This window comes from Excalfactoria chinensis, chromosome 3, assembly GCF_039878825.1.
Source record: "Excalfactoria chinensis isolate bCotChi1 chromosome 3, bCotChi1.hap2, whole genome shotgun sequence".
NCBI classification, from domain to species: domain Eukaryota; kingdom Metazoa; phylum Chordata; class Aves; order Galliformes; family Phasianidae; genus Excalfactoria; species Excalfactoria chinensis.
In genome coordinates this window covers 92,057,629-92,078,879 of record NC_092827.1, presented here as the reverse complement: position 1 = coordinate 92,078,879, position 21,251 = coordinate 92,057,629, and the positions used below count along the sequence as shown (strand labels likewise).

Here is a 21,251-nt window from a genome sequence, read left to right as displayed (position 1 = left end):
AAATGTACCAATCCACCAATTATGTGGTAGCAGTAGCTCATACCCTACATGCTATAGTCACCGCCACTGCCACTCAAGCTGGCTCCTCAATTTAAAAAATTGAAACAAACAAAACCAAGAAACTATCTCCCAAAGTAACAGTCTCTTTGTTCTCTCATACTGTCAATCAGTTTCAGTTTAGTAATTATTGGACAATGAAACCAGGTCATACACCAATAAATCTATAGCAAATTAAGAGATATAAAATACCAACAGCTTAAACTCAGAGACGGAGGGGGAGGGGAGAAAGAGATGTAGGGAAGGGAGGAGGGGAACAAGGGGACCAGTAGCACCACTTTTGTGAATTCTGCCTATCTTCCAATTTCTAGTTTACAAACAAGTAACTTACAAAGTAGTTCTGGACTGGATGGAAAAACAGTGGTCTAATTAGGCTGATGTGCTGAGAAACTCTTCCTTCTGTGAAGCAACAAAACAAAAAGAAGTTCAGTATAAAGTATTCTGTCCTCTGCTAAATCTCACTATTGGCAAAAACACTCCACCACACAGTCCACAAAAGCACAGTATCAAGACAAACACGAATGGGATTCAGTTACGACACTTATATCTTTCATGGGAAAATTTTTGCTATGCATCTTTGCATAGAAGAAGATAAGTTATGGCTAGTAGTGCTGGAAGTTTGGGATGAAGTATGCCATTCTCCACTGCACTGTGCCAGGACAGTTTTTTAACATTCATAAAGCATGTTGAATGATTAATAATCATCACAAAGGAGCAGCTGAACAGTGCTGTCACATTTACAGCTTCCCAGAATAAATGCTAGATGATTTTAATTGTTTGTGTTTCATGTGTTCCTCAGATGAGCAACAAAGTTGGTAAGATTTCCCTACAGAAGTGCAAGCCTCAGTAACACAGAGTTGAGTACAGCATGAACAAGAGATGCATTACAGAATGAAGACCACGATCCTTCTGCACATCCATCTCCATATTGCTAACCATCCTGCTTGCCACAGCCAGGTTTCACCCACAAGCTCTTGCAACTAAAATATTTATAAAGAGCATATTAATATATCATCTGTATTTCCACACCATGTTGGAACTGGAGTCATAGGCTACACATTATTTTGTGTAGCATTGTACCGGAACAGAGCCAAAGATGTTCTGTGACCTAATCATCTCATGGGAAAAGTTGCCAGAGGCACACATAACTAAATTGATAACATTGGTCGCAGCCTTGAAACAGTGATTTGTTTATAGAGAAGAGATTTTAGATGAGAAACTGAAGAAGGATAATGAAGCAGCTTGCCACATGTTACGATAGCATCTTTTTCTGCAAGAGGTCTTGAGTTGAGAATGCAAAAAGTAAGCAAAGAAGGGTTGGGTCCTGGACTATTCAAGAGTGAAGGCATGTACCTTATTACGTAGTGAAACTGAGCAGAGGTGAAGGCCCCAGGGAACCACAGTAAAGAGCCCTGAAAGTACAAATGGGCAGTTGGTGCTCAGTGTCCAAGAAGCCAAGAAAAGGAGCAAATGTAACAATGATATCATCAAATTAACAGTCTAGTCTGTGAAATCATTTCGAATTGGAATGAGTGAAGTAAGACTGCATTTTATCAAGACATTTATCAATACAAAAGAACAGGAACATGACACAATAAGAATCTGGAAAAAAACTAAGATGTGCACACTGCTGAGAAGCTTTTTCCAACAGACTTTAAGCAAAATGCATGAAACAGTCTCCTCATGCACCAATCTTGTCTGTGACCCTTAGTGATCCAACTTATAGATCCAATTAACACCTAAAACTGTTAGTCAGAGATGTGTCATGATGGTACTCACAGTACTCACTCATAAGGAAGACTAAAGTGGCAAAGAGAGTTGCGGGAGACCAGTGAGAACAAAAGGAAGGCCCAGAAAGAAAGCATGCACTAGAGGAAAAAGCAGTTTTTAGCAGTGCGCATGAATTTTAAAAAACAAACCTGACGTTGGGCAGGGGAGACTGAATATAACGAAGTGCACCAACAGTAGATGGGGCTGTGAGATAAGAGAAGAATCTAACCTTCAAGGGGATGACTTAAAATAGTGGTTCTGAAATCAAGACTTAAAACTCTACCTTCATGTTAAGTCACGAAACAATCCACAAGAGCTGAGTTTGATATGTGTCTGACAACCATAACACATTAGCAGGAAGAGTTGAAATGACCTGTTGCTTCTTTTTCCTGCCCTTAAATAAGCAAAGATTGCCCATGTCTAATGCAAGTGAAATACCAGCCAGCTTACTGTCAACCAAGCGCCTAGAGAAGCCAAATGCCAGGCAAATAGAAACTCTTGATCTGATTTAACAACCACATCAAGGGGTTCTTCGCATTCTTCATGCTCTGCAGTCTACACTACATGATAATAACAACTTCTGAAATCTTTCAAGAAACGCAAATGAAAATTTCGCACTATTTTCTGAGGTCTGTCAAAAATAGAAGAATTATTTATGATTAATTCTGTTTACCTCAGGAAAAGCATCAGCAATACCTTGAGTTAAAGGGTAATAAACTCTAATATTTTTAAGGATCTTCAAAGACGTGGCATCACACCATCACCGTAAGAAAATTATTAATGGACTTCAGCAACATGCACTCCGCTCCAGATCCAAAACAAAGCTGAACAGCTCCAGGCGATATTAGAGATTTTACCTGAAACCTTCCTGTAAACAGAAACATGGCAAAGAAATCACCTGATCCTGTATGAAATTGATTCCCATATTAGGCAACATGCAGTGAGCCTACCAAGGGTAAGAAAAGCTTTATTTGTCAGGGTTCTAGCAGCCATTTTGAAATCTGATTGTCCTGTGCAATCTCTCCAAAAGAAGCAAGTTCGTGCTTGTATGCAATTGGGGCACAAAAATGCAACTGCTTCTAGCACCATTCACTGAAGAATGATCCCAGGAGCACTTCTATGAGGAGCAGCAGAAAGGAAATTTTATATAATCTTTACACCTCAATTCCCCGAGACCACTACCCCAGCTTCACAAGTAGCCTTCAGTGTGTCTTCTTTGAGGAAAGAACAGCAACCATCATTGCCACAGATCCTTACAGTGGGCAGAACAGATGATCAATTGGCGTTATCAGGCCTATTTCTCACAGACCTGGGAAAGAGTCTGTGTCCAAAAGCTTGTCAGCAAGTCCCATCAGTTAGCCAGATGAAAGATCATCTGCTCCTACAAATCTTGTTTCTCTCAAGGTAATACAAAAGAAACAAATGTGTTATATAGAAGCATCCAATTGGCAACATTTATAAATAGTTCACCAGAGGTGGCACTGAGGCCTAACCATATCACATGGTGCTAATTGCAGTCTGGAGCCTATTTCAACAAGCTGTCACATGGACTGTCAAATGGGAATTATGCACATAGCTACAGGGTAATAAATTAAAGTATATGATTAACTTTATCAACAATAACAGAGTGGAAGTACAGGAGAAATTTCAGTTTGTAAGTACATAATTGAGTCCATAACCACACAGCTGGCCCGATATACATAAAACAATTAATTTATCTTGTTTTTTGAAGCTGAGCTTTATATCATGTTGTGTGATTTATAGATCGCCATACTGCAACCAGCTGAGTATTCTGTGTATGCCAGGACTCAACCCCACAAATTCCACACCAAGTTAAAAACACAGAAAGGTTCTTGGGCCCTTCAGAATACTGATGTTCATGCTAATTATTTGCTACTCTGTAGTCATGTACAGCTAAATGTCAATTACAGCATCATAAGATTAGTTACAACCTTTGTTATTTAAAAGATTTGTACAAGTTATCTTTTTTCCCCTCCCCTCTGAAATCATCATCACAGCAAACATACAAATGGCACAATCAATCTAACTCAGGACAGTGAGAACAACTGCCCCTGCCACATGCTGTTCGTAATATCAATGTCCTTACCAGCACAGAGTTCAAACAGAGGGAATCAGAAAGAACAGAACCCACACAGCTCAACCTGAGAACGGACCATCCCCCAGCCACTAACCATACTGATAGGCAGTAAATTCCTTTTCACTATTGCTGCAGTAGAGACAGCAGATGTACACAGACCCTCCCTTTGCTTCTGCTTGCTTAAACCTAACAAAAAGCCGAAGTCACAAAATAAATAAATAAATAAATATCTCCAAGATGAGCAAATGCATGGCTGCCTGGTGAGAGGCCCTGCTTCCCACACTGAGGTCTTTGCTCATGCTGCACTCAGTAAACCTTGCTCCTGAAGAGCTGGATCAATAAAGAGACAAGTAGAAGAGGCACAGACACACATATAACCACCTACTCAGAAGTGAATGGCAGTGCTAGCATGTGACAAGGAACAGACACTGAAAGGAGAGGGGAGGGGTTAGAACAGCAAACATTTTCTATTTGTTTCTACAAACTCAAGCACATTCAGTTATTGTAAAAGAGAACACAGTAAAAATAACGTTTAGATCAAACTGCCGTGAAAACCATCAATACCAAAATCTTTCTGGTCCCCAGTGTAGCTAGTGAACTGCTCAGTATGCTAAAACTTGGGATTTTATTGTAGCTGAGGCTACAATAGCTGAGGCTATTGTGACTAGAAGTACTGCAGTAGAATTCCAGGCAGAGCTGTAATTTCTGCCATAACAGAAGGACTGCTGGATGATTTGGAGTAAGAAATTCACAACAACGCTGTCGGATGAGGAAAGGATAAAGCAAGAAACAGCACTGCTGTTCTTCTTCCCTGAAGAATACTGGCCTTGATTGTTCTTACTACAGTGAAGTACTTCTGGCCAGATCAAGTTTATAAATATGCATGATGAAGTCTGCCTAAATTTGGCACCAAGTAGGACCCACTTCCTTAGAAAAAAAGCGAACCAAAAACCCTGGAATGAGCATGCAGAGAAAGTAGGGGGTTTGGCTGTCCATGTTCAAGCACCTTATAATGGAGATGTGAGCTTCCTCTAAACCCTCTAAACCATTCAGAACATATACAAGAATTATAAAAGGAACACAGGAGTTGCACAATGTACTTTGCAATTGCTACTTCTCTTTTGAGTCAAGGAACTTCCTATTAGTTCTGATGTACAGATGTTCACCAGTCAATTACTTGGCCACTCTATACACTTAGTGTGAAATTCTGGACTCACATTGGTCAATGGGGAAACTTGCACTGACACCAGTAGACAGGTTCCTGAAGTGGAGAAGGGAACTGCTAAATGGTACAGGGACAGGGTTCTTCCTGGATAGAGGCACTTACTTCTGCTTTTAGCTTAGTTTCCCCTCACATTGCCTTTAGCTGTAGCCTCAGGGCATTCGTTCTTGTGCAGCTTTTCATCTGAACAGATGAAGCATGTTAAAAGCAGGTGTAAGTACAGAGTCATTATTGAGTGCCAACAGTTCTGGTAAATGCACTGGCTCAACTGCCTGATACTGGTATTAGCTGAACAATCCTACTCTAGAGTTCACTGCATCACTGCAAGAATTTAAACTGCATAAGACCAAGGTAGTGAGAGAAGCTTATGTGTTTTCCCACAGCCGCTCTTCTGCAGTGACTGGCACAACACTGTGGGACAAAGGCCACACCCCTCTATCCCACGGGTCCTAGGATTCTAGGGATGTACATACCTGTCTGTTTTTGGCATCCAACTCCCTCACATGCCTCCTTGCAAAGATTCATGTTGTAAATCTATACATCTAGCCACCATGCTCAGCAACAAGTCAGTTCTGTAGCCTCATTCTAGGAGCTCGTGAGAATTCCCTTTCTTGAAATGATAGTCACACATCTCCCCTCCTCTTCCCTACAGCACTGTACTGAATCTTTTACATTATTTATTCCATTCACTTCAAAACAATTACAAAGTATGTGGAAGATCTCCAAAACTACACGCCAAAAATGCCAACACACACCTATATCCAATTATAAAGGTTTGCAGACTGACGAAGCAAAAGCCTATCATAGTATTATCATAGTATCATAGTATCGTGCGAGTTGGAAGGGACCTTAGAGATCATCGAATCCAACTCCTGGGATTCGAGCCCTCTAGTGTAGCAGAGCAGCAGTTTTACCCCTTGAGCCACAAGGGGGATTCGAACCCGGGCCCTCTGGTGTTGCAAGTGGCGGTTCTAACACCGTGCGCCACGGGGGGCACACAAACTATTTAACTATCTTCATCACCCACTTATCATTTAAACAAGCCAGATTTGTGTTACTTTTAACCAGAAAAGACTCAACAATGGGTGAGTTTTCAATCCTTCTCTTTTATGCCCACTTCCATATTTCCACGATGCTAGTTATTCACTTCAAGATACCAGCTGTAGATTTCAGCGACACAAGTTGCTTTATTATCATTACTCTTTTCATTTTTAAACATATTATGCTAATATTTCTAATGCACGAACAGAAACTCTTACTGGTGCACTGTCTTCATTCTTCTTAGTATACATATTTCTTAAATACTTTACTGATACCTTCAGTTTTCTTCAGCACAAGGCAGCAAATCTGCAATCATTTGTTCACCAGGGCTACAGTTGTTTTGAACTGTCAAACCCTCACCACAACACAGCCATATCCTGATCTCCAGTAGCACCTAAAACATGTTTTATGGTAAGGCCATACATGGACTTCCCAATGTATTGGCAGGTCTACGAGGTATCACCTCTACTTACAAGCCTGCCTGAGATTTTCACAGGACAAATGACACATCTGCTACAGGAATGCCATCTATTATCAGGAAGTTACTTCCAAGTAAGCCATAATACAGAAAGCCTGTAGTAATTATAAGCTTATTCAATAAATGCTGAGCTAGGCAGGATACAGAAACAGTCTCTGAACAAAGGCTTTTGATGTCTTTTACATCCTTGAATGCAGATACCACTTCATATTCAAACTTATCACTACCTCACATTTTTCTTTCTCAAATTCCTCTCTTCTAATCTAAATGGATTCAGCTCTGCATATCACAAGTACAATGGCTTTAATCTGTCCCTTGGATATACACTTACCTTATAGAAACAAGCAGGGCCACTGATTGCAACTATGCTATCTATACTCAGTTCTCTAAAAGGAATTGATCATTGCTAAATTTTCATTAACAGTTCAACCAAAAATAACAGAGGAACTACTATTTTAACCAAGAGCAGCAAGATGAAGCATCCAAGGGTCATGCATTTTTTACACGAAATGATTATTCTGTTTGAGACAAGTCCATGGCACAGACACTGCCAGGATGAGCAGTCTGCAAGGGGCACTTCAGGATGGAGCTCAAATGTCCAATTACTATTTCCATTTTAAACCACACAGTATAAGATGCATCTGTAACAATGTAGTACTCTTGGATCTCTTGCTAAACTTTCTGCCACATTTCCCACTTCAAAAGTTATTTTCTTTGGAATCTCCATGAGATCAAGGAGCCTCGAGTGTTTTTATATTATTAGAATAGTAATGGTTTCAGCACCGGAAGCTTTATGTTTGAGTAAGTTCACGATCATGTACAAAAATACATGATGTCGCACTGCAGTCAAATGATCATGTTTAGAATCAAATAACGATGTATGCAGAGATTAAATATTCCACAGAAGGGGAAAAAAGGTCAATTCTTCAAAACATCAATTTAAACATTTTCAGTATCAACAGTAAAAGCTAAAATATTATAGCATTTTCACTTTGATGTATTTGAGAATATTCGAATGCATATAAAATAACACAAAAGAAACAAAGAACTGTAATTTATGAAGGAAATATGCAAACATGAAGAGAGCCAAGCATAAAGCTTTATGCAAGCATTTGAACTATATGATGTAAACGGTTAAAATTTGTATTTCATTGAATAGTACAGTTTGATAAAAAATTCAGTTCTAGGCTGACTACTCAAATGATGATTTGTCATTCAGAAAATAAATGCTCTCATTAATTTCCATGGATAAATTAAGTACTACTCAAATTTTACACTAACCCTGCTTCATTTTGAAATGGTTACCATTAAAATACCACAAAATACAGATCAATGCCACTCACTATCATTTTCCAAGCAATTCTCTATTGAAGTAAATATCATAAGGACATTATTGCAGTACTATGTAAGATTATCTGGTATCTTAAAAAAAGAGAACGAGTTGCAAAGTACTCTGTCATCTTATAAAAGAGATTTGTCCAAAGTATCCTGCATTGAAATAATGAGGACATAGTGAATAGCCATCATATCAAAGCCTTATACGATCATTTCATTCTAGAAAGATTACTTGGAAATTGTATACAAGTCACACTTCAATACAGAAAAGCCTTGATCCTTCAATCTCATGTATAATTTAAGCCTATGACTGACCTCAATTCAATGAGGTTTGTCATGGTAAAAAGCAAGGCTTAAAAGTAATTATTTGCAAAAAGAAGAACAATATCTACAGTCAATTTACTCTACAGGAAAGCTAAATAAAAACCAGACCTCAAAACAGAGGAGTGTTCAGGGGAGCATTAGTGTGGAACATGATCCTGAATTCCTGCAGCACTCCAAGAAAGCAAATAAGTAAAAACAAGACTGATACAAAGACAAAAAAGAGAAAACATCCTCAGGGACATGACTTATTGAATTTTCAAAGTATATTTGCTATCACTGTGATGAGACAAAGTCTCCACCTGAACTTTAAGTAGCCTGACAATGACATTTCTGTTTTTTACTTTACTTACATACACCACAGTCTACACAGACACCATTTTCCTGTTTTCCTTACAACTTTAAACTCCTAAAATCTGCAAACACACTCTTACCAAAAGAGAGATGCTTTTCTTTAGACATTCTTGGGATTCGCCACAATCATTACTGAAGTGACAGACTATTCATTGTCATCTTATCACTTTGCTCACACATGTTATAGTCCAGTCTGCTCCAGTGCAGCAGGTGGAATGCAAAGGATCTTATCTGGACTGGATTTGGCCCTTGCAGACCTAATTACAAAGCTACATGGAATGACTTCAGGGAAAATGCATTTAATCATTCACAATACAGGCTCCTTGTGGGTTAAATGGATCACAAATAAAGCTATGTAGGATTTCTTTTTAAAGCCAAGCAAATTTCTTATTCTTTCACAGAGAAAACTGTATTTCATTGTTAGGCACATTACATGCATTTCTAATGTGTTAGATTTGACATTACGTACAGAAAGAAACTGGTGAGGTCATATTTATTACTGTGTTAAAAAAGCTGTATCATGAGAGCTGTAAAACCATAGTGTGCAACTGCAGTAAAGTAGCTTATGGAGCAGTTCGGAGGGCTCCTTTCAGTAATGGTTAAACCAATGACTTTTCAGTGCTTGCATACTCTCTCTTTCCCTCTAGACTTCACAAGTAAGAAACAGCATTCCTGGCTTTTGCAGGCTAGAATTTCTTCCAGGCTTTTTTTTTTTTTTTTTTTTTTTTTTTTTTTTTAAATGAATTGGTTATGAATCAGACAATGTGCATGATTTCAAAATTAATGTGAATTTTGTCACTGACTTAATTAGAGCTAGGATTCCATCCAAAGAATGTTTCCATATGCTATTTAACGTTATCTGTCATGTAAACTGTTATGTGAAATACAGTCTGCCTGGTAAAAGACCCAAAAACTGTCTAGCAACTTCCTTGTTCATCATATTTCCCGAATTCATCTGCTACTATAACTTGAGCTCCTATTTTTCTTTTCCCTCCAGTCACTACAAAAGTATCTCTTCATTAAAATAATACTAATTCATTAAAAAGACAAAGAAAAAAAAGGTTAACAAGTTATTTTTCTATACAAAAACAGGAACATACGTAAGTATTAAATTTTATCATCGCAGCACATTGGTTTCAAGATATCAAAATGACTAAACTGGTAAAAACTAGAAACGGGATGGACAGAAGACTATATAAAGAACAGAAACACTCTTGACACCTTAAAGACAGAACTTTTTGGCTCAGGGTATCTGATCATGAATAAGCTGACCCACATGTGAAGAGGCATTCAGCATCAGCTGCTGCTCAAATCAGAGATAAATTGTTTTTAAATAGAAGAAAAGTGAATAACCTGCAGAACTAGAATAGTTGGTTTTTTTTGTTCAATATAAGAAGCTTGTTGCTGGAAGAAAATAGGACATGAGAACGACCGTACACCACAAAGATATAACTACATTTTCAGCCGGCAGTGTCCCCGATCAAATGCCATAACACAAAAATATCACTACATTTTATAGATTTTCCAAAAGTCTCAGCAAAGTCTTACTGCATTTCTTTCACCAGGGAAGGACACAACACCTCTGCCCAGAAGTCAGAATAGTTCTTTGCACAATTGATAAGCACCACAAATGGGGGGGAAAAAAAAGAAAAAGAAAAGAAAAAGAAAAAAAGCCCTTCTCAGATGTGCAAAAAAAAACTTCCAGCAGCAAGTTAGGATTAAAATGGTGCTTATTATATGATCCACTGCATATTTGGCCAGTTTTGCCTTTATTTGTATATCTGTATCCATCATATCACAGTTCCAAAACAGAATGAGCACTTCACAAGTGATTCATCATCTAACTCAATCATGTATAAATCATATTTTCTTGCATTTAATATTTAAAATGAAAATGTCTTGTGCGCCCCCATCTATGTTCACCATAATATAACAGTATGTATCCAGGCAGCATCTAAGCCAACTAACCTTTGCTCTTCAGCAATTTGCAATCCAATGCTGTTCCCTACCAGCAGCTCTGTGCCATCCACTTACATCGCCCATTTCCTCATACAATCTCTGCCTTCTACCTGTCCATAAAATGCTCTTGGAACTTCATGTCTCTGAGACTGCAATTCAACATTCTATTTTAATTAGAAGGACAGCTAATTAGGAAGACATAATTGACTTCAAATCTGATATATTTCAATAATAACAACAGCCTCTTCATTATGGCTTTCAATCTGTCAGACCACTGGCCTATTTCCATTATTTCCTCATCATATTTTCACTGTCTTACACTTTTCTTGCACGTTATTGTGTGAATGAAAGATAATTTCACTCTCGATCACTCCCATAAATGTTTCCCAGCTAAAAATAAATCAAACCCATTTGCAGCAAAAACATGAGAAAATGCAGAATGTAATCAAATGTGTAATTCCACACAGAGGAACTGCTCATGAACGTATGTGCTAACTGTCCCCGACTGACTGGGTGCACATAGGGCACATTAAAAATAACAATAAATATTGACAAGGTAGGAATACTCTGCATTTAATGGACGTTTTCTTCTCTGCTGTTTTCCAGTTAGTGTAGACTAAAACTGTAGCTGTCAAGTGTCTGAGACACACTTATAATGATTTACCACAGCTGCTCAGTAGAATACATAAAGGGTCTGACAAGAAGCGAAGTATTAGAAAAAAAGGTTTCATAGGATTTGAATTATTTAAGAAGTTAAATGAGCCCTTGCTCTTTCTGTTACTTACGCGTTATAGCCCTTTGCATGAAGCAAAGTCTAATCTCCACTGGAAGACTGATTTATCTTAATTTTATCAGTTTCACACACAATGTAGTTACCATAGGGTACATAAGCCAACTTTCACTGTTTTCATGCTTGGACTTGTTCTCTTTTATATACAGGAGACAGTAAACTAAATAAAAACAATCAGTATTGACTGGCAAAGTTGTAATCAATACAATTTAAATCCAGGTGAAACAAATTCTGTCACCCCAAACCTACCAAAAACTATATTTTTTTTTTTCTCACAACAAATCTAAACTGAACGAAGCAACCGTATAGAACTATTAAGAATACATTTTCCTTACACTTATTCTTAAATAAATAAAACAATAAAAACATTTTTTTTACTCAATGTTATTCTTCATCTACTTGTCCCTTGACACAACCCATCTTCTCTGTGAAAAACAAATGGTACATGAATGAGCCAGAAAATGTTTCTGTATTCAAATCAGTCTGTCAGCCTTTAACACTGAGTACAGCTAGTGCTGCTGCTGGATGTGCGATTGCCATGTGTGCAGAGATAGCCTGCCAACACTATTGAGACCCACAAGTGTGATGCTGCAGAGGGCTGCCTTTCAGCATGGGTACCCAGACATCATTGCTTCTCCAGTGATGCTGACATCTCTCTTAGCACTGTTGCATCCATACTGGCATTTACCCAAGCAAGGCAGATGGGAGCATCTTCAAACATAACTCCTGATCCTGCACTCACACAGATAACTGCAGGACAGATGTAGCATAAACTTAAGCAAAATCTTACTTAACTGGACCCACTCTGACAGTGCTAACCTGTAGGCCCTTCTTCACATGAGAAACAAGTTTCTTCTACAAAATCCTGAATCATTTCTCTCTATAGTACAGGGCACTAAAAATGACTTACACTGAACACAGACAAAAGATGGGAAAATTATTCATCTTTCCTCCCCAAGTCAAGTAACTCTACCAATTACTCACTTTGCCAGTTGATCCAGGGCCTGCTGCTGCTTTGGTTAAGGCTAACCCTCAGAAACAGAAGGCATTCATTATCCAGCACATCTGCCATCCTCACACACAACTGGCCTCTCTGCAAACCTGTCTAAGGATCTGTTACCACTGAATTCTGTTCTATCCTATTAGCCCTTCTCCTTCAACATCCCTCTCTCTATTGATTTTTCAATAAACCAATAGCACTTTAACAATACACAGTTACTGCATTAAAATCTCAGCAGTGGCTCAAATCTGCAAGCAAAGTGATAAACTCAGGATAGAGATCCTGGATTCCAAGTGCTTTATAGTAAAGCTTATGCTTCCTGAACAGTTGTACAATTACAACATCATGCAAATAAATACCTATGTCTGCATTATTACGATTATATCATCACCATATGACACTAGATCATCACTGTACACTGCTTCAGAATGTCAACTAACATAGAAAACAAATTGTCTGGTGCTGTCTTTATATTTATCTCCCATTTTACTGATCTCCCTCTCCTGCCCTCAGCTGACCAGCAAACAAACAAACAAAAAAACCTAGCCAATTTTATAAGGCAAATAAGTCATCATTTCAATTTGTCTGAAATTACCATTAAGGAAATGATAAAAGAATTAGCTTGAGCTGTATTGCAAATGAGAATAAGATGTTTGGAAAGAGCTAAAAAACAACCGTACTGCAACTGAAAAAGACAACAAAGGCATTATGATAAACAGTGCTCTACCATGTAGACTCTTTTTTTCTTTTTTAATGATAATGGAAAAAAAGCGACAAGGCAACAAGACTGATTACATTAATTCTGTTTGACATACACCTCCTACCAGACAGCATGCTGTGAAAAAATGCCCGGTGACAGATTTTATGGTAAAATACAAAACAGTTGTCTTGGCAGAACCACAACCTGCTGGTCAAACTGGAGAGCAAGAAGAAAATGCACAGGAAGTGGAAGCAGGGACAGGCAACCTGAGAGGATTATGGAGATGCTGCTGGACTGTGTAGGAATGGGGTCAGGAAGACCAAGGATCAACTGGAACAGGACTTGTCAAGGAGCGCAAAGAATTATAGGAATGTACATAAACTGGAAAACAGAAGTCCAGGAGGACACACTCCCACAGTGAGCAATAAAGGCAGTCTAGCAGCAACAGACAAAGAGAAGGCTGAGTACTTCACAACTTTTTTTTGCCATGGTCTTCACTAGCAGTTGCTCTACAGACAGTCCTCAAGCAGATGAGCCAGAATGTGGGAACTGGGGGAGCAATGCCCCTCCCACTGTAAGCAAAGTTCAGGTTTGCAACTGCCTGAGGAACCTGAACATCCCTATGGGATGAGTCTATGAGACTCAACAAGATGAATCTGAGTCCTAAGGGAATTGGCTGACGTAGTCACTAAGTCAATCATGGCAGTCAGGTGAAGGCTGTGGTATCTGGAAAAAAGGCATGCCCATGTTTAACAAGGGTAGATAGAGCAACCTAGGGCAAGTCCCACCGGACCAACTTTATTGGTTTTAATGAGTTACAACTGCATCAGCAGACAAGAGAAGAGACACTGATGTCACCTATTTGGACTTCAGTAAGGCTTCTGACACAATTCCCTACAACATCTTTCTTTCCTAATTGGAAATTTGACAGGTTCAAATCCTTCAGCAGATGAGGAACTAGTTACAAGATCATATCCATAGAGCGGTGGACAATGGCTCAGTGTTTGGATGGAAATCAGTGGTGTCCCTAAGGGGTCACAGCTGGGACTGGTGGCTTTTAACATCTTCATCAATTGCAGTAACTGTGGATTGAGTGTACTCTCAGCAAGTCTGCAGATGACACCAAGCTGTGTGGTGTGGTCGACACACCTGAAGGACAGGATGCTATCCAGAGAGACCTATATAGTCATGAACAGTGGGCCCAAGAGAACATCATGAGGTTCCATCTCCATGCAGTGCAAAGCCCTGCACCTGGGTTGTGGCAACCCCCATTATCAATACAAACAGGGGGTAGCAAGGATGTAGCACAGCCCTGCTGAAAAGGAGGGCAGGGTACTGGTGGAGGGCAAGCTGGACACTGAGCTAACAATGTGTCCTTGCAATCCAGAAAGCCAGCCATAACCTGGGTTGCATCAAAAGAAGTGTGACCAGCAAATTGAGGTAGGTGACCCTGCTGCTCTACTCCACACTGGTGAGAGCTCACCTCAAATAGTGCATCCAGATGTGGAGTCCTTAGCACAGTAGCAACATGGACATGTTGGAGCATGTCCAGAAGAGGGCCAAAAAGCGATCCCTCTCACCTGAACAAACATTCAGTCTCTAATTAAAGTAAATTACTGGCATTGCATGCACAAATTATATTTTTAGCTTTTCAGTTTGTTTTGCATTTATTCCTCTGATCTTTTATAATGAAGTTTCTTTGGTTGCAGTGTGAGGTTTTTGGTTGGTTGTTTTTGTTGTTACTGTTATTAGTTTTGTATAAAAAAGCAAGTATAACATGATGGCAATAGCTCTTGGTACAATGCAAGCCAGCCACAATTTTCTTTCAATAGTGACATAGCCCTTCTGATCTAACTTAGGTTTAGTCAGCCATGTTTGCCATATATATGGAGTAAAATAGCCCTAAAAGTAATCTGCAGTTCAGTGCCTCTGTTCTCTACTAACAATACTTGAATAGGTCAAAAGTTGAGAGGGAAAATACACATTCAAAAACAGTCATTTTTTAGCTGCATGTTTTTCTTTGGAAAACATAAAGGAACGTCAAAACAATCATATGTTTATAAGAGAAATGGGAAATTATCTGCAGACATAGTCTAATCAATTTTTCCCTCATGTGGATATAGCCTAGAGCGATCCTAAGACTCGCTCCCAAGCCTCTAGATCCCTAAAATAATAAGGTGTGTGAGTTGATACACACATGAAGAGTATCCCAGTACAAAATGTACATACAGATGTATATTAATTATTCTTAAAATGTCCTATATGTAGTGATGCATTTTAGGGATGAAATGTAGTGAAAAGCTTCCAAGAAGCACTTGGTTTTATATTAGCAATATCTACTAACTCTGTCAAACTCAGCTGATAGACTCCTGCTACCTATTAAGCTTTCCATGCGTGCCCTTCATGTGAGGTTCAGGCAGAGCTTAAAAAATCTTAATCAAGCCTCAGACAACCACTGTGATGAAAGTACCGCAGTAAAACACAAGGTGTAGACATTTTACATGGCTTTCCAAGGGTACTCAACAGACACCAACGTTAGCAGAGCTTTCACTCCAATACCCTCATTTCCAGCTGCATCTCACAACCACCACATCACCACATCACATGATTCTGTTCCTCACATAAATATCACATTCTTTTGATTGATTTTCAGTCACAATTTAGTTGGAACCCACAGAGACTTGTTTTTTGGGAAGGAAAGTTCAATTCCAGTTTGGGGCAGTAGTGTGAATTTCTCTTTAATCTGAACTGGCCTACAAAGGCACAACTGTTTTTAAAGCTAAAGTAAACTCTGGCTGGAATAATTAAAGGTTGTGCCTGGAAGGCTGGAATATCTCACAGCATCAAAGGTTTAAAATCTTGCTTTCAACCTGATTACTTAAACCACTACTATAAAACTACAATGGATAAAATCTCATCTGAGATGATTAAATCTTTTGTGTTATAATGGAAGAGCTGCAAACAATCAATTTGCATTTTTCTGTGAATATTTACCTCTAGTACAATTTTCAGTTCTACAATGGATTATAGGGTATGCCAACTTTGTCTAACTGAAGTCCAAAACTTCTTTTTGCCAATCATCTGCTTCACTAAACCACACTCATCAATATTAAACTATGATTTCATTTGCTTAAAATAAGTGAGTAATTCAATTTGGCAGGATTTAGGATAGCTATAATACAAATGTGAGATGCGGTAATAAGATGACAAAGTTGTAGAAGAAAGGCTCTATGCTGTAAAAACAAAATAAAAAAACAGCACACAAATGCATTAAGGACAGAGATGACAGATTATTTTAGTTGTCAGCTAAAATGTTATTCAACTTCCTACATGAGCCTACAGTGATACATCTAACAAGATGTTTGATGAACATGACTTGTTCTCATAACTAGAATCAGATCCATTCAGATACCTCACAGGGACCTACTTTTCAGAGGTGGTCAGCACAATACAGCGAGTAACCTTTGTGCTTGGCCACAGATTTTTCAGAAGAGCAGGTTCAGGTGGCAGCAAACCTAAGACAAACGCATTATGCTCTCCAGAAAAATTAATATCTATCATGATAGGTGACTGACAGCTGAGCTTGGGGGAGGAGGAGAAGGAGTTAGAAATGAAATTCACACTGTCACTACACATTTAACAAGATTTAAACCTCACATAAAAAACAGTAAATTGTGATAATCCCAGCTAGTCTCTTCAAGGCATTACTCATTCACCAGATAGGGAAGTTTCAATTTCTGGATAGAGAATAGACCACAAACAAGTTATTCCCAATGTGAACAAAGCAATAGATGCCTTTAGGGGGAAAAAAACAAAACAGCCTTGCAAATACCATTTGGAAGTTGAAACTGGGGGTATATCCAGCACAACCGGGATAATAATGCAACTTGAGCATATGCTGCCAAAAAGAAAAGTGGTGTGCAGAGCTCCTACTTTTTAAAAAGGGTGGAAATAACCCACCATACAAAGAAGAAACAAGACCAAACTATTTCTCATCCAGGTCACACTGATGAAAACCTGGATGGAGAAAGTGAAGACCTGGTCCTCAGCTGTGACACAAAAATTGTTGTCATCCTTACACTTTCACATAAGAAAGATATAAGTTGTGAATCTCTTGTTATTAAAGAGTATCAGACAGGCTGCTGACAGCCACCAAAGATGCATTCCAAGAGAAAAAGTTTTCCTTAACAATGTTAGAGATGTTTCAATTATTTAATTTATAGACACAATTTGAAAAAAAAATCTCAGCACTACTGATATATGAGCCCGTGTTTGGCCCCTAGAGGCACTGCAAGTTACAACAAACACACGCAAAAAAAACCCAACCTTCGATCTTACAACCCTCAAGTAAGGGAACAGCTCTCATGAGAATATATGGACACATAATCCAAAAGCAAATCAGTCAATCATTTGAAAACATGCAGAACGCACGGACTCCCTCAAGCTCCTTGCACAACTGGCCAGAGTCTCTTGTTTATAGGTAGCTATTCAGACCACAGGAAAGCTGAAGGTAGGCTGCATTAATTTTATATTGTGTCTTTAATGAAGTCTTCCCGGGTACTCAGAACCCAATTTTATCTTTAGGATATGAATCTTTACTGTAAAGAGTTCACAGATTTATTTCCAAATAAAGAGATCTAAATGTACAGTCCTTCACTAAGGGGGAAACAAACAAGCAAACAAAAAAACAACTCAGAAACCCCCCATTAACTAGCAATCCATTTAATCTGTTCACAGACTTCACACAGCAGAATCACTAAAACAGCTCATGCTGCTGTGATTCAGTCTCTCTGAATAAAATACAGGCACCAGTAAGGGTATCACTGACAGTTCAGTCCAACTCTGCAGCTAAAGAAAGATTTCATTAAACTTAACGAAAAGACTGAGTAGCAGGCTGCAAAACAAGGGCTTTTGAATTTGCACTTCTACTGAAGTGGACTGGCATTCTGCCATTGATTTTAGCCGAGGCTGAAATCACAAGTAATTGAGGAGTGCCAGGGAAAGCAGGAGAATTTCCCACTGATCTTCATACACAGAGCAGAGGTTTGCAGGACAGGGTGTCACAGCAGGAGCTCTAAACAATGCATTCCGAGGAACTTCTCCTCTTGATTTCTGATCATGAAAGAATACAAGGCTAAACAGAAAAAGACTGCTAAAAAGGACTAAACTGAAGAGCTCTTTCTTGTTTTTTACAGGGGAAATTTTAGAAACTATGAAGGTTTGGTATATGTAATAAAACAAGGTATTGTACCTGTTCATGCTGCTTACAAATCGTATTTTTTTGTATATATAAAAAAGTACTTTCCTTAGTTGACATTTGTTCATCTTGCTTAATAAAAAAATGCATTCTAGTAGTAAAGTGAAAAGAAGATGAAAACACTGGCTTTCAAAAGAGAAACAGCAACTGAATTTGAAATGTATGCAATTAAGATTTAAACTAAAAAGCACAACTTTACATACACCATTTCTAAAAGGTTACCATATAACAAAAAGCAAGGAGAATGGCTTCATTTGCAAGCATTGCCTGTTAATTGCTCGAGGAATAAATACCTATTGTGGAAGTCTGGAGGCTACACAACTCAATTGATAGAATAACTGCAACACCAACCAATAAGTTGACTGTCCTTACTTATAGAATTATAAGATGTTGGATGTTCCCTGAAAATCTGGGGCTTGTTCAACCTCTTCTCGAAATATCACTAATTGTTTATATGAGGAAATCATCATTTCAGAGCTTTCGACAATTTGAGTGCCTCAACTCCCAGCCCTTGAATCATACAAGAATTAGCTCATGTTTCTGATGTTTCTGAGTCCCAGTCTAGTACATATTCTTGGGTGAGGAATCACTGAGTCTTTGGGTATTCAGTACCAGCTTGGAGCAGTCCTTAATCAGTAATCTAAAAAACATTTCAGTAATTTTCCCATTCCAAGATCATATCCACTCATTTAAAAGAAAGAAAAAATAAAATTGATTAGGATCAGTCTGAAATCTGAAAGTACTGACACTAAGTTGAAGCAAGTTTAGGAAGGGGACTTCTTGTTTGTTTGTTTGTTTTTTTAATATTATCAAACTCTGTTTTGATAAAGTCTGGTTAATAAAACCCTTCTAAGTGGTGCACTGGTAATAGGCAATGAAAACTGTTCCTGACTTCCACATACAAAATGTTGCAGTGAGTCACAGAGACAGCACCTCTTGCTGGATACTGCATATGAGCAACAGTCTAGAGTTGCTCTGCTCTTGCTACAACCTCATGCAAGAGTGAAGTTGGCAGCTATACCCTGTGAAGCCAGTTGGTTTACCTCTGCCTCCAGCACTGCGTAAGTTTGAGACAGGAACCACATTCTCAGGTCAGGGCTGTGGGAATGCACAACAGCAGAGTGGGAAAAGCTGATATTAAAGTTGTAAGGTCCTAGGCTAGAAAAATGAAGAAGGTAGAGAGAGCAAAGTGGGAAGGGCATACCTTAGGTTGGAGCAGAAAGGTTTCTTAGCAAGATGAGTAAAATAAAGAACATAATCTTATGGAAGTACAGTGGGAAGGTGAAATAAAAAGCAGAGGAGACATGGCTAATTTCTGAAGTTAGATGATGTACACACAGCCTATAAAGCTGAAGCTACTGCAAGAGCAGCAGTGTCAGGGAGCTCAGGAACTTACTCTGTACAGCCAGGATTCCCCAAACATAATGCAGTTCATAGCACATAAGGAGGGACCACTCACCTTCAAAAGAGAGGGAAGGATGCAACACTCAAACTGAGCAAAGTTCAGTGACAATTCATTCAGCTTCCAAAACGAGCAAGGCTCAAGTAACAAGCCATTAAGAACTTTAGAAATCCCAAGAAGCCAGGAGAGGTTCTCTGTCGCCCTCCCCCATTAGCTTCTGCTGTGTAATAGGAAAATGGCTCTTTCCACCGTTTCTGGAAAGCAGGCTCTGACCTAAGAACAAAGGCAGATAATTCAACGGAACATGGGAACGTGCAAGTGAGCAGAGGAGTTCAGGAGCAAAAGATTCAGACAGCAGAACTCCTCCTGTTCCCTGCTTTTCATACTGACTTGGCATAAGAGCTTTAGCCAATGAGGAAAGAAAAGAGAGAGGCAGGGACCAATGCTGCAAAAGAAAGAGTGAATACAACCCATTTACCTTATACTTCCATCAACGTGGGAAATCATCTGCCATACTCTCCCTGCCTTCATTTTGTACAGAAGAGAAAACAATCCGTGTTACACCCTTGCTCATAGGGTGTGACAGCAAGTCGTCACACCTTCCAGAGAAGTCCTTGTTCTTTCATTATTTATCCATGTCTCCCCATTGCCATCACCCACACTCTCTGATGAAATCTTTCCACCTTGTACCTTTTCACTTTTCCACTCTCCAGCAATACTGACAGAGCTACCTTGAAATGGTAATAAATCAACCAATGTCAGCAGCCAGCACTAAATTCACTTCCTTTTCTGAAATGTTTCTTTCTCACTAAATCCTCTCTTGATTTTGATCAAAATTATTATCAAGGCTAGTTTAAAACTTTCAATCAAAATAGGGATTTTTTTTCTGTTGGAAAAGCATTCATTTGATTACCCTCAATTTTGTGACTCCATTCTCTTCGGTGATTGCTTCAGAGCTGTTTTTATCACACTGATGCTACCACATCATTTTGTTTGAATTTTATTTCTTTTCTGAAAAGAAGGCAAGCTATGAGTAGATGCAGTTCCACATATTTCTGAATGAGGACTGCATCTTGTGTTTACTTGGCAACACAAACTGTGCCTGCAGTCATACAAAAGCTTTCCTTGTGCCTTTCACCACAGCTGTTTCCCAGTCCACCTTATTGATACGCTCTAATAAAACTGATGTGCGTAAAATGTAACAAGTAATTCTAAAACAGAAAATACTGACTTTGCTATTTCTGTGCTCACCTCCTAACAATCCCTTAAGTCAAACACTAAAGGAAATGCCCAAAACTTATTTTATTTCCAAATGAAATCAAAACATAGATGACTCATAGTTGCTTATCACACTGGATAGTATCCTGAAGACTAATAATATTTACATTTCCTAGATGCAGTAAATGAAAAGCTGTCAGAAAACTCGGGTGTGTTATGTGTTTTGTACTGAAAGTACAATGTAAATTA

The 21,251-nt window shown here is 38.8% G+C and overlaps 1 protein-coding gene across 11 annotated transcripts in view; it reads right to left on the bottom strand.

Annotated features, from left to right (window-relative positions):
* Window positions 1-21,251, bottom strand: part of PLCB4 (phospholipase C beta 4) — a 206,327-nt gene that overhangs the window by 117,953 nt on the left and 67,123 nt on the right. For 3 of the 11 annotated variants that reach the window (XM_072332084.1, XM_072332083.1, XM_072332085.1), the window contains exon 3: window positions 389-456. The exons of 7 other annotated variants lie outside the window; for them this stretch is intronic. The gene's annotated coding sequence lies outside the window, so the exon portion shown is untranslated. Of the gene's footprint in view, window positions 1-388; window positions 457-5,252; window positions 5,272-21,251 lie in introns of those variants that run through there. One more of the 11 variants, XM_072332088.1, reaches the window with a different exon arrangement.